We start from the raw sequence: 13,160 nt of genomic DNA, 5'->3' as shown, positions 1-13,160 counted from the left end.
ACACAACAACCATATTAGCCCAATTGTTTTGTTTTAATAACATCAGAATAAAGTAGAAGAAATATGGTAACTGTGAAGAGCTATACATTTTTAACGATTTTACTGTTGCTGTGATGACAAACTAATGCAGAGAGGAGAATATTTCAGTTTAAAAGTGAATATGATGAGTCCCAAAACTTTTTTCACAATGTCAAAATACACTGAAAATCTTCGTTACAGGACGAAATCGACAGCCAACTAAGTGTTATGGACAGCCGTTGAACAGATCCAAATTCCTTACAAAAACAAAAATCTTTCAATCTCTACTTCTAGCCAAGCACTCCCCATCCCCACCAGTCTCTGTTTAAACTTGTTAAGCTTTTGTTCTGCACAGATTCTTGAACACAGTCTCAAATGTTTCCACCATGCACAAACTGAATTCTAAGAAGATAGACTTTGAGATAAAAGAAACATCCACTGACCATGTCTCAGACTTATCTTTCAATTTTGGATTAAGGAGAAACAACTTTTATTTGGAAAGTGACAATAAGGGCTTGTGACAGCCATTTGCACGGTGAAAGAGAACTCACTGGAAACCTGAATCAGAATTCATATAAGTAATGGCTGTCCAGGAAGTAAGGACGAATTAGAATTTTGCGCCATTTTGTCAAATGACAGTTGGCAACCATTATTTTTTTCATCTTATGTAATCTGTGATCCTTCCCATTAGTAGCCTGATAGCTTGTGTGTAGTGAGCATTGTTGTTTGATGTTTATTTTCGTCATGGAGCAGATGACAACTCAGCAGTGTATCAAAGGGATGGAAATTTATTTCAAAAACAGTGGAAGTCCCACAGCAATCGTTCATGAATTGCATGCGACACTCAGACATAATGCTGCTCCAACAGAATCATCAGTTTGGAAGCTGATCCAGAAGTTTTGAGACCATGGGTTCTGTGTCAAACGTTAAGAAAACAGGACAACCACGTTCTGTTCAAATGCAAAGAAACATTGCTGCCATGCGTGACAGTGCGACAGAAAATCGGATCGCTGATAAGCTCAACAATTGAATTTATCTCGAAGTGCAGTGCATGAAATCCTTTCAAAAGATCTGAAAATGCATGCATACAACATTCAACTTACACAATAGTTGGAGCCTGCAGATCGTGGATAGAGACGCTGGTTTGCTCAATGGGTCTTGGCTTGACAAGCAGAGAATGAGAACTTCATAAAAAGAATAATTTCCTCAGTTGAGATGCACTTCCACCTCATTGGGTACGTTAATAAGCAGAATGGCAGAATTCGGGGTAACGAATATCCGCAAGTGACTGTGGAAGATGAGATGCATCCTCAACATATGAATGTGTGGTGTGGGTTCTAAGCAGGAGTGATCGGCCCATACTTTTTTTGAAAATGATGAGGGAGCTGCCATTACTGTGAACAACAGTCTTTACCAAAATATGCTTTATGATTGGCTTTTCCCCTCTTATTGATGGAAATAACAATTTTTGGTTTCAACAAGAAGGTGCGAAATGTCACAAATCCCATGAAACAATTGCTCTGCTGAATGAAAAGTTTCCTCAAAAAATTCTTTCTTTCTGTGGCAATCAGAAATGACCTGCCACATCATGTGATCTTACACCTTGTGACATTTTGTGTAAGGATTTGTGAAATAAAAAGTGTACGTGAACAAACCACAAATAATACACCAATTGAAGGATGAAATTAAAAGGGTAATTAATGCAATCCCACCAGATGTTTGTGAATGCATCATCGAGTACTTAAATGAATGCTTGCTTGTTGCCACGTGGCCTTGGGTTTTCATATGAAGGATATAGTTTTTCATCTTTAAATGGGAGAAGTTACTTAATGTTTTTGTAAAAAAAAAACACATTACATTTCAATAAATTTTGTTCTACAGCACTTTAACATTCATTCCTAATTCCCACACACCCTCTATAAATGTATCACTGAATATGCAGCTTTGTCTCATTTTTCTGGTCTCTCAAGGCTGAGAAGTCAACACTGCAATTGCTCCAACAGTATGAAATGGTTATAATTAGGAAACAGCATTATTTAAGAAGGTTGTAAAAATTCATACTATTACTAACAAATATGCAGCTTATACATTTATATTCTCAATCAATTGTCTGAAGTGAGGGGTAGGATGACCCACAGAACTGCATTTGGAAATTGATGCTTTACTACAGAGTTGCATGAACACATTTCTGTTGCAACACTTCAAATCAGTGAAGTGCACAGCAGAGTCACTATGTGGAGTACAAAAGACCTTTTGAGGATACTAATATGAAGATACTCTTATTTCAGTGATATGAAAGAGATACACAATCCACTTTCAAGGTTCAAAAAATTCTAACCCAATACATGAACAGCAGTTGAAAGTTCAGATGCATCATCCTATGAGTGTCTTGGCATTAATTCTAATCAAATGTGAACCATTCTGATGGATTTTTATAAGATACATAAACACTGTTAAAAGGATGAGTCCCCTTTCAAAAGATACAACCCATCATTTGCCTTAAGAAATATAGAGAAATCATGGAAACCTAAATATGGATGACCAGGCAGGGATTTAACTCCTGTGCTGCTGAATGAAAGTCTAGAGTTTTACAACTGTGCCTCCTCACTTGGTGGTGATTTAGGGAAACTGCTTGTACTATAAAATATTAAGTGCCTACGTTTCTCACCTCAAATAATTTTTTCATGTTAAAGTTACTGATAATTTATCTTCTTTTGGGCAAACACTGATCGGTGGTTCATTACATTTATCCAACACATTTTCACAACTTCATTATCACTAGGATGACATCCACTTACACCTTCACCATGAGAACTACGGCAGGCGATAAATGAGGTTTATGCCACTCTTGACAGAAGGTGGAATAAGCTTCTGGGTGGCATGACATTCAAGCACTCGCATAAAATAAAAATACCGATAATCAGTATACTTTTACCCCACAATTTCTTGTACTGGTCTCATACACATTAACATTATTTACAGAAAAAACCTTTTGACTGATGTTAAAAATACCATGGTTCCATAAAAAAAAGATAATTCCCACTCTTTGGTGGTTAATTGTTTTATGAGCCCTTGTTCAATACTGGTCTAGGTGAAACGAGATTACAGTTGTGAAGCAAAAGTTATGTGAAATGAAAAGGCAAGGTGATGTTTCACTGGCGTCATCAGGTTCTGAATGCAGTTACTCATAGATATGCCAGGTCACATTGTGCAGTAGTTGAGATACTGGACTGTATGTGTGAATATTGAGTTACAAATCCTAATCCAGCAGTCCCGACTGGTTTACTTTTGGCGCTAAGAGGGAGCGACATAATGGTTTCTGCTACAAGGTCGTGGTTGATTACTTTTTCTTGTGTTTGACAAGCACGGTCGGTGGTGTTGTCTTAATGATCTGATGAGGTGGTTTATTTATTTATTTTATATTTTATTTATGTCCTGAAACCTATGACGTGCATATATTATACTCAATATGTCGGACAAAGTTTCATTAGTTTAAACACTGTTACATTGAATATTATTTGCTAAGGTTACCTTTTTGTGATGTTTGTACAAGCATACTTTACAACACACAAAATTCTTTACATCGGCATTTCACATAATTTTCTTTTCCTAAATGGGATATGCTTAACATTTAATACAATGCAATACAGTATATTTAATGCAATTGGCATTTTTGCTGTCTCATTTTACACTACTTTTATGTACATATTTTCCAGGAGAGAGCTTCTTGGCATCAGATGTGCAGTATATTTACAGATTCAGTTTAGATACTGTGATACTGAGTAAAAACAGTTTTCTGTAAGATACAAAGTTACGGATATTTTAAAGATACCGGTATGTATTTTGTTAATGGCCTTTAAGTGACTTGGCGCCTATTAAATAATTGTGATCCTGAGTGATCTACAACTTTCTTGTACACGGTGGTATAACTATGATTTCTGTGTATGTCACTACTCGATCTTGTTTGGTATTCAGGTAGATTTATTTTGAATAAATATGTTTTCCTTTTTTAGCATGCTCTTTATTACATACATAACAACCATGACTGGGAATGTATGCGAGTGTAATACACTGCTCTAACTGTTTCAGCACTTGTTTTCTATACAGTTCTCACTGCATAGGTCGTTTTGGGTAGTTTAGAATTTAGGGATATCATGTGGGATTTACATTTAAGATGCCCTGTAAGTAAACGCCAAGAAATTTTGTTTCTGTGACACTTAACTTTTTGGTTTCCCATAGACGTATTTGGTTTTAATGGATTTTATTTTGCTGTGTGCGGATGTGTATTGTGACTGTTTTTTTTTAGAGTTTATTAGTAGCTTATTCCTCACAAACCACTCTGGAATCTTTTCATTTATGACTTTCGCATACAGACTAACAGCTTTTTCATTTTCACCTTCAATCAATACATTGGTGTCATCTGCAAACAGGACCAGTTCGGAGTGTCGAGCATGTTGAGGGAAGTCATTTATGAAAACAAAGAATATGAACATACCTAAAATTGAGTCTTGTGTTACACCATGGATTAATGAGAAAGGTTTTGAGTGATAAGCTTGGAGTTCATTTTTGCCATAAGCCTGATTTCTGTTATCTGAGAGCGATTTTCTAACTAGTTTCACCTACATGTTTTTCAGCCTTCTTTCTTAGAAGAATTTCATGATATATTGGATCAAAGGCTTTGGTTGATTCCTAACCCGGCTCTCTTAGCGACCTATTTAAGAGGAGACTCCAAGTAGTAAGTTACATACACTGCACAACCGGAATGGCGCATTGCCAGAAGTGTGTTACATGTTTTGGGTTTCCTGAAGGCACAATTCATTTGCGATACAGATAACAGTTGCATCATAGTGTGTGCTCGAAATGGCGCAGCAACTAGAGACTTACACCAAAGAGACAGTACGAGACAGTACGAGAGAGTACGATTCCTGTGGGAAAAACATCTAAATTGCATACAGATTCCCTGTGAAATTATGGCAGTACATGGACCAGCCATAGTGAAATGGTACCAACAATCTGACCAAGGTCGCACAGGTGGCGTGGGTGATTCTGTTCGGGAAGGAAGGTCATTGACCACAGACGACAACGTCCAGGCAATTGAGGAACTGATTCCCAGCAATCGCGGACATTGCTCAGCAGATGCGCATCTCAAAAGGCAGTACCCATTCCATCGTGCGAGATCGTCTGCAGTATAGGGAACTGCGCTCACGCTGGCTTCCGCGATCATCCTATGTGCACACAAAAGCGATTTCATTTATTGCGTCTCTGAACTTTTTTGAGCCTTACTACAGGAAGGCAATTATTTTCTAGGCCGCCTCATTACGGGCGGTGAGACGTGGGTCAGTTATTTCACACTTGCAACAAAGAGCATGTATGGAATGGACAAACATCTCTTCACCTCCACGGATAAAATGCAAATTTGTACCGTCAGGAGGGAAGGCTGTGAACAGTCCTCGGATCTACAATATTTCCGAACCGGGGTAAAAACTTTATAGTGGTGTCCCCCTCCCTCCCGTGTGTTTGAGATATGACGTCAAACATTTCGAAAAATTGTTTTTTTTTTTTCAAAAATATGTTCACTTTGTAGCGCACTTCTTTCTAAAGAGTTTGATATATAAAACATGTATACGTTCCTGGAAAAGTTAAGACATGTTATTCGGTCGTAAGTGGGGTAAAGTGCAGTGCCACGCCTCTTCACACAGCATTCTTCTATCGCACCACGTCACTGTATTTCGCTTTGTGGAATTCAAACCTATAGTTTTTAATGGAACCCAACAAACCTATATTCAGAACTGTGGAAATTAAAATGTCCTATGGTGTCTCTCCTGTTCCCAGGCGGCCTTTTTACATCCTACCCGCCCTTAAAGGTCTCACAACTAATATTAGGTGGGATATTTTGTGACGAAACTGAGTACAGGAAACTCAAAGCCAGTGAAGACAAGAGACAAGCAAGACAGAACACATTTCTTCGATTTTTAGGCCCCAGCATTTTTTTTCCCCCTCTCTCTAATCTTGCTACACGGCGCGTTTTCCTTTCTGCGAAGAACTTATTACCTCATCAAAGTTGTCAAACGTTTTGCTACATGAAAAACCAAAATGTCGTTGTCTAATACTGAAAAATCTGTTAATACGAATAGTACCAAAGACTGGCGTGGTTTCTGGATTTCATTCCGTCTATTTTGTCACTGTCTGCTAGATATAACGAAAGAGGCATTTCTAATATTACAGCAGTTGTAACATACACCAAACACGCGAGACTGTTTTGGCACAAATGGTCATTTTTATGTATCTCATTTACATAAATAACATTACAGAACATAACTCACGAAGTATCAAATCAAATGCCCACGACAGGCAAAAGGTTTTATGTTAGGAAATAGTGTCACATTTCGTTCATATTCCCCAGTTTTTCAAACATAGATCCCGGTGTTATACTACGAAATTTTTATATAAATTTGGAATTGTAATAATCTTCCACATAATGTGTGTAATGTCCCCGTTTCTTCTCCTCCTGCGTTCTAACAATCTTGTGGTCACTAATTCTGTAACTATTCGCGCTACTGTCAAAACTTATTCTCCAGTTAACTTCACTAACACTGCCAGAACCACCGGTTCAGTTTTCTCGCGTTTATTCTCTGGTTACCCGTTTTTAAGTGTTCGTACAACGCGTTTTCCGCGCTATTGCGAGAATAGAACTGGCCGCGCTTTGTGAAGAAAGATTTTCTTCTTCAAGAATATGAAATTGCCGCCCGGGCATATACCCTGGTTTGTCCCCCCCCCCCCCCCCCCCCCCCGACAGATCAGGGCCCGTCTGTGGAGTTACGTACACAGCATTTATGGCAACGGCGTAGCCATTACCGCCTATTCGTACTGTGCAGCACTGACATTGGTCTGGCAGTGCAATAAAGAATAAGTGCATGAAAATTAAACAAAGGAATCCGTGGCTGTTAATTGAATGTAAATAGACGAAACTGCAACCACACTTTTTTTGAATGGATGCTATCACAGTGAAAATGCACACAGATTGTGTAAGAAGTGAGTTACACACACCTCGCCATCAAAATGGAAGCAGATAGATGGGCACTAACAGAAAAAAGCCGCACATACTGACGTAGTAAGTACAAAAGTAAAATTTTGCATCCATGTACACAGAAAAACAATACTCGTGGCGAAACATTAAAGCATATTCCATCTTCTTGTCACAGAGCCAGTACCCAGCATTATGCTAGAAATAGTGATGTAACTTACAGAAAACCATTTGAAGAGGAACCTGAAAAGGTTGGAAAACCGGTTCGTGGAATAATAAATAACTATTCAAAAAAGTGACTGGTTGCAGTTTTATGTATTTACAAAAGGAATTGTTCTCTCGCACGACAATGCAACATTCGAAACTATGCGTACAACCCAAGTTCAGCTCCAACGTTTTCGATGGAAGGTTTGCAATGAACTTCCGTACATTCTAGATCTTACACCATGCGAGGCAAGCTTGGAGGACATCCGCGAGGGAGGGATCTGCCACTGCCAACGATGAGGACGTCCACATTCTCGAATGGCTCCGTGACCAAGGAATGGATTTCTGTCCTCGAAGAATTGAACGATTGCTTTACAGGGACTTCTGGACTATGTTGGAAAACAGTGACATGTCTGCAGTGTACTGCTGCATTCAACAGAAGTTATTTGGCCTGTCATAATAGTGAGTACACTTTTTAAGTCCCCTCGTAGTTTCTTGAATTCTAAAACTGTTCCAAATCCATGTCAGGGCCTTCAGTAACGTTGGATTTGGAGGAGCTTGCTGGACACCTTGATGGTAAACACGCTGCAGAGAAGTGCTCCGTTATCGCAGTGTGGGCTATCTGGCGTCAGGAAAATTACTGGTGACGCTATCTCGGCTCATGGGCGTCACATAGGGTGTGAAAGAGTCACTGTTGTTAAAGTGTCATAATAATTAAGCCACAGCAGCCTACTTTCTGTGGACCATAGGCACGGGCTTCAGCCACACCCCCCCCCCCCCCCCGAAGGTTGAAACTAAAATCAAATGGTAATTTTTGTAATCTGCGTTAAAGTTGAGCACGGGAATTTAGGGTCCTGGTCAGTGGACTTGGTCATTCGATTCAGGATTCCCCAATACACCTTACTTTGTGTGCCCGAGAGAATGTACTAGTGACTCCTGTTCGAATTGTGGGCCCCAAATGTTAGCAGGGCTTCCCAATCTGCCGCAGCAGCACGCACTTCGCGTTTCCTTTAGGGCACTATCTGCTTTGCCCCCATTGTTCTCATTGCTACTATTGTTAGACTGCTTGTCCAGAATTCAGGAGCACATACAAACAGTCTGGGCGCCTTCACGAGGCTTTCCTGCAGCGCCCGAGCCTCCACACAGTGTGGCGCGGTACGTCGCCATTGAGAAGAACTGCCAGCTTTGTTGGTGCGGTTACTGCTACTGCTAGGCTGACGTCACGTGACGGCTTCATAGGCTGCGATCCGAGGCTTAGCCGGTCAAATGATTGGAAACAATGTTCCGCGAGCGGTAGCTCAGTGTGTTTGTCTTGACGGTGAGGAGTTTTTCAGTTTTGTGCGACGACATGAATCACCATCATCTTCAGGTGGTAAATGGATCATAATAAATAATGAAACTAAATTAGTTTAACTGTATTTACTTAGGCAGCGGAAAGTGTGCTTGCATGGATAGACGTACTAGTTGATGTAATGAGTCCTCCTGAGCGAATGATAGTGTATATTACATTCAAAACTATGGAATGATGTACCTGCAAGTAAGCTTTGAGCTACTGTAACGATGTAGTATCACTCCCACCGTTTACATTGTACATCTTTGGAGGTATTAGTCTCAAATACATTGTTTTGGTAACATAATTAATACGGATATTGGATTTTTGTTCCTACTACGTTTGTTTAAAAACGAGTACCATTGTGAATTGTATTGAAAATGTTGTTGTTGTGGTCTTCTGTCCAGAGACTGGTTTAATGCAGCTCTCCATGCCACCCCCAAATAGCAAAACTCATCTACTACTTTAAATGTCTCATTTCCTAATCTAATCCCCTCAGCATCACCCGACTTAATTCGACTACATTCCATTATCCTCGTTTTGCTTCTGTTGATATTCATCTTATATCCTCCTTTCAAGACACTGTCTATTCCGTTCACTGCTCTTCCAGGTCCTTTGCTGTCTGACAGAATTACAATGTCATCAGCAAACCTCAAAGTGTTTATTTCTTCTCCGTGGATTTTAATCCCTACTCCATTTTTTTCTTTTGTTTTCTTTACTGCTTGTTCAATATATAGACTGAACAACATCGGTGATAGGCTACAACCCTGTCGCCGCTGCACAGCCACTCGTTCAGTCGATTATGCTGGCACGAGAGGTCAACAGTGGTATACAATTACGATATACAGTCTTGCGTAATAAAAATTGAGAATATGCTTGTCATATATCAGACAAGGCACGTTATCATAATTCGAACCAGTTATCTATGCGAAATAGCGCAGCTTGAACAGAAATAAAAGTAATGAGATTGGGATCTGTGCGACACCATCAGCGATCAAGTGAAGAAAACCTTAAAAAAATTGTTTTGTTTCCTCAGTTTGTTGTACTTTATCAGACTGATGTATTTCTTGAAATGTAGATGTTTTTACAAAAGAGGAACGATCAGAAATCAATGCCGGTACCTTTTGCTACGTTAGTAAAGACATGTAGCCGAAATTCATGAGATAGGTTTGTGTTTTATACGTCACATGCAGAGGAAGTCGTTACTAAATTTAGCAAATAATGATCGTGGTGAAAATAAATTTCACCACTTGGTTTTAAAAATGTCGCAGTGAAGAAATTTGGCCATACATTTAGAAGCGCTTCCCACACTACTGGGTCTTATGAAAAAGAAAAGTAGATTGTTCGCATTAATAATTACATACATGTCGTGGCATATTAGCGCGCAGTTGTTTCTCAATGTTGCATTATCTTTACAACTTTTCCTGAGGCTGTGACAATTTACTGCAGCAGATGACAAAAACGGCTTCTAAGTTTCGGTGCACGCTCACTAAAAACGCAATGCAGAACAGTTTTGAGCATTATAAGGAACGAATGAAGGCGTGTGGGCTCAAGGAAGACCTACGTCGAAGACGACTTCCACTAATGCAACACATTTGTCAGCATACGAAGTTACGGCATGTCTCGTTTTTTTGTGCCATAAGTTATTTACAGGTGGAGAGGAAGAAAAGAAGCCTGTAGTCAATAGATCGTCCAACGCCACCGAGCTCATCGACTCTCTCAATGGGCGGCTGTAGAAATTATTCACGGGGGGAGGGCACATACTGAAACTGCCTATGTTATTTGAACGAACTGGTCAGTTTCGAAACACGTCATGCCACAAGAAGTAAGTTTTACAAGCGACATAAAAAAATATTATGTCCCAGAAAAACGATTATCTACTTACTTCCAGAAGTTGACAATTCACTAATATATAAGAACTGTACTCCAGATTCCGGAAGAAGAAGAAGAGGGCGGGTATACGCTGTAATTTTGAGGATGACAGGCAACCGTAGAAAACGCAGAAAAAGCCTGACCGCAGCATGCACAAAATGGCAATTCTTATCGACTTGTCAGATCGAACTTAGTTTATGGCTTTGTGTCTGTTCAACGGTGAAGCACTACATACGAAAAACTGGCTCAGCTAAAGAAGGGTGTGAAACAGAACATGCTTTGTCGAAGAATCCATCCCGGAATTAATCAGAAGTGATCCTGGAAAACTCGAACTGGTCACAGACCAGTTCAGGTTGCCTAACTAACAACTTCCAGGGGCAACAAATATTTAATTTTCAATGCTTCGTATAATTATTGACCTAATTTAAAAAATATATAATGCTTTCCTAAAGTCCGTATCCAGAGGTAAAATCCTATGGTAAAGGATTTACGTAATAAGACAAGTGTTAATAGTTAGGAACTATCTATAGTCTTGAGGCAGCATAACCCATCACGTGCAAATACTCATATTTTTCCATGAGACTGAGAGCACTTAGGGGGTTGCAACAAACTTTACACAATATTTCAAACCTTTAGTAAAGTTTTTCTCGCTGACACCCCCGCAAAGTGATAGGAAATATGTTCGTCGCTTACTACATTTTCGCTCTTTACGCAGAAAAACTGCCGCATAAGCTTGACGGTTTAATTTATAACTTCTTTACTATTTGCTAAACATTTTGCAGACAGCCTCCACATATGCCAGTAAATGTATCTGCAAAGTTATATGATTGTACGACACACAGTTCAGGAAATATGGCGCTATGAACATTGAGATGCGTGAAAAATTATTTTTTGCTTAAAACGTAGCGCAAATTACATAGAATGTATGCATACAATGTTTGATAATAAGAGCATTTAGCGGCTTCCAACAACCTTTAAAACAAAATTCCAATCATTTTCTAAAGTTTTTCTCGCTTACATACTTGAAGTCAAACATTTAATTCACTCACTCATTTGCAAAATAAAGAGACGTTTGAAATTGTTTTGTACATATTAGTCCCATTCTTTAAAGAATCAGGCGTTTATTGGTATTTCCTATTCAAGTAAATATTTTCCTCCATTTAACAGCAGCATAATCGATGTTTATTGTCTTTTCATATTTTTGGGCCACTGTCATGTAATACCGTTTGAATGATATTTCCGCCATTTCAATGTACAACTGGAATCATGGCAAAATCGGTAATATAAAATAAAGAAGTTGTACAGTCAAATGGCGTAAATATCATTCAAACATAATGGATGTCATAGTGCAAACGAAACACATTCTCACGTCCTCTCCTAAACTTTTTATATGCAGTCCCTTAGCAGGCAGCGCCTTGTGAGATCTGATGCTCCGTGATAATCTTACAGAGATGAAAGTGAAGACATTGTTACTTGCCTTACACCGAAATTAAAGTGAATGTTTTCATTTATTATTGCGATGATTTCCACAAACCACAAAAATAAAATTACACACCTTTCGCTGCTGAAATTGTTTTTAATGATTTATGTTTCGTTTACTAGAATAGTGTCCGAGTGTTATGAAGACAACATCGTACGTAAGAGAATAAAGAAAGCAGAATATTTTTGAAGCTGTAACATTTTACGCGATTGTAATACAAATGCAATAAAAAAAGTAGCACGACTTCCTTTGGCACGGAAGTTACACGGATAGTCACGTTACCAACTAAGAAATGTGCTACCAGATCAGGGTGAATAATGCAATATTATTGTAACAAAGCAGATGAAACAAGGTTCAAGATGCGAAACGTCAAGTGCTCTATATGTATTTCACATGCGTAACTAATAACAATATGCTTTCCACACTAACTTTTTTTTCGATTTTCAACCGTTGAATCAACGAACGGAGAAATATCTCTGATCTTAAACTCGATATGCTTCTTCTCTTGATTCTTTGAGAAATGGCGACATTATATATGGTTTTCAAACGAATGAGTGCTGAAAACTGCGCTCGCAGAATACCGTTATAGAAATACGCGAAGAATCGTTCAAATGTTGTTGCAGCGTGATCGCGGAGAGGCATTGTGTAACAGCCAGCAGGACTTGGAGTATAAGATAATAGTAAAGAGGCGGATTAAGTACGGGAAGTGCGGCGTCAGCTTACCTGTGGTCGGCGTGGCAACCCGTTCAGCGACAGCCCACCGACTGTTGCCGGGTTGGGCCCGCCTCGCCTCGCTGCTGATAACATGCGCCTCGATAACGGACAGGTGCGCTAATCAATCACCTCGACATTTCCTCCCTACACGGCCACAGATAACTCGCTCTTCTCCCCTCTTCCTACAATATCAAGTGTATGGTCTCCGAGATGTGATTCTTCTGAAGCAACTGGTGGACAATAGCATTATTCCGGATTGTCAGTCATGTGCAGTCCAGGAAAGTTAACGGACGCGTCTCAGTGGAGCGTGTCTCATTGTCGTACTTACTATTGGCAGGAAATAAAGAAGAAATGATATTTCAACAATTAAATGAGAGCTAACCAATGAGATCTTCACAGCTATGATCAGCTCCATAGGTGAACATTAACCCTAGCAATACCAAGGCATTTTCCATAACGAGCATAATCAAGAGGGCGAGGGGAGTAACGTTATGCCCACCCTAGAAACTTAAAAAAAT

The 13,160-nt window shown here is 39.4% G+C and overlaps 1 protein-coding gene across 5 annotated transcripts in view; it reads right to left on the bottom strand.

The window, feature by feature from the left end:
- LOC126192013 (unconventional myosin IC) overlaps positions 1–13,160 on the bottom strand; it is a 431,394-nt gene that overhangs the window by 75,836 nt on the left and 342,398 nt on the right. The window contains exon 1 of one of the 5 annotated variants that reach the window (XM_049932573.1): positions 12,652–12,750. The exons of the other annotated variants lie outside the window; for them this stretch is intronic. The gene's annotated coding sequence lies outside the window, so the exon portion shown is untranslated. Of the gene's footprint in view, positions 1–12,651; positions 12,751–13,160 lie in introns of those variants that run through there. 5 annotated transcript variants of the gene reach the window in all.

Source organism: Schistocerca nitens, chromosome 1, assembly GCF_023898315.1.
Source record: "Schistocerca nitens isolate TAMUIC-IGC-003100 chromosome 1, iqSchNite1.1, whole genome shotgun sequence".
Lineage (NCBI taxonomy): Eukaryota > Metazoa > Arthropoda > Insecta > Orthoptera > Acrididae > Schistocerca > Schistocerca nitens.
The sequence above is the reverse complement of the archived record's forward strand: the minus strand, read 5'-3'. Positions and strand labels throughout refer to the sequence as shown.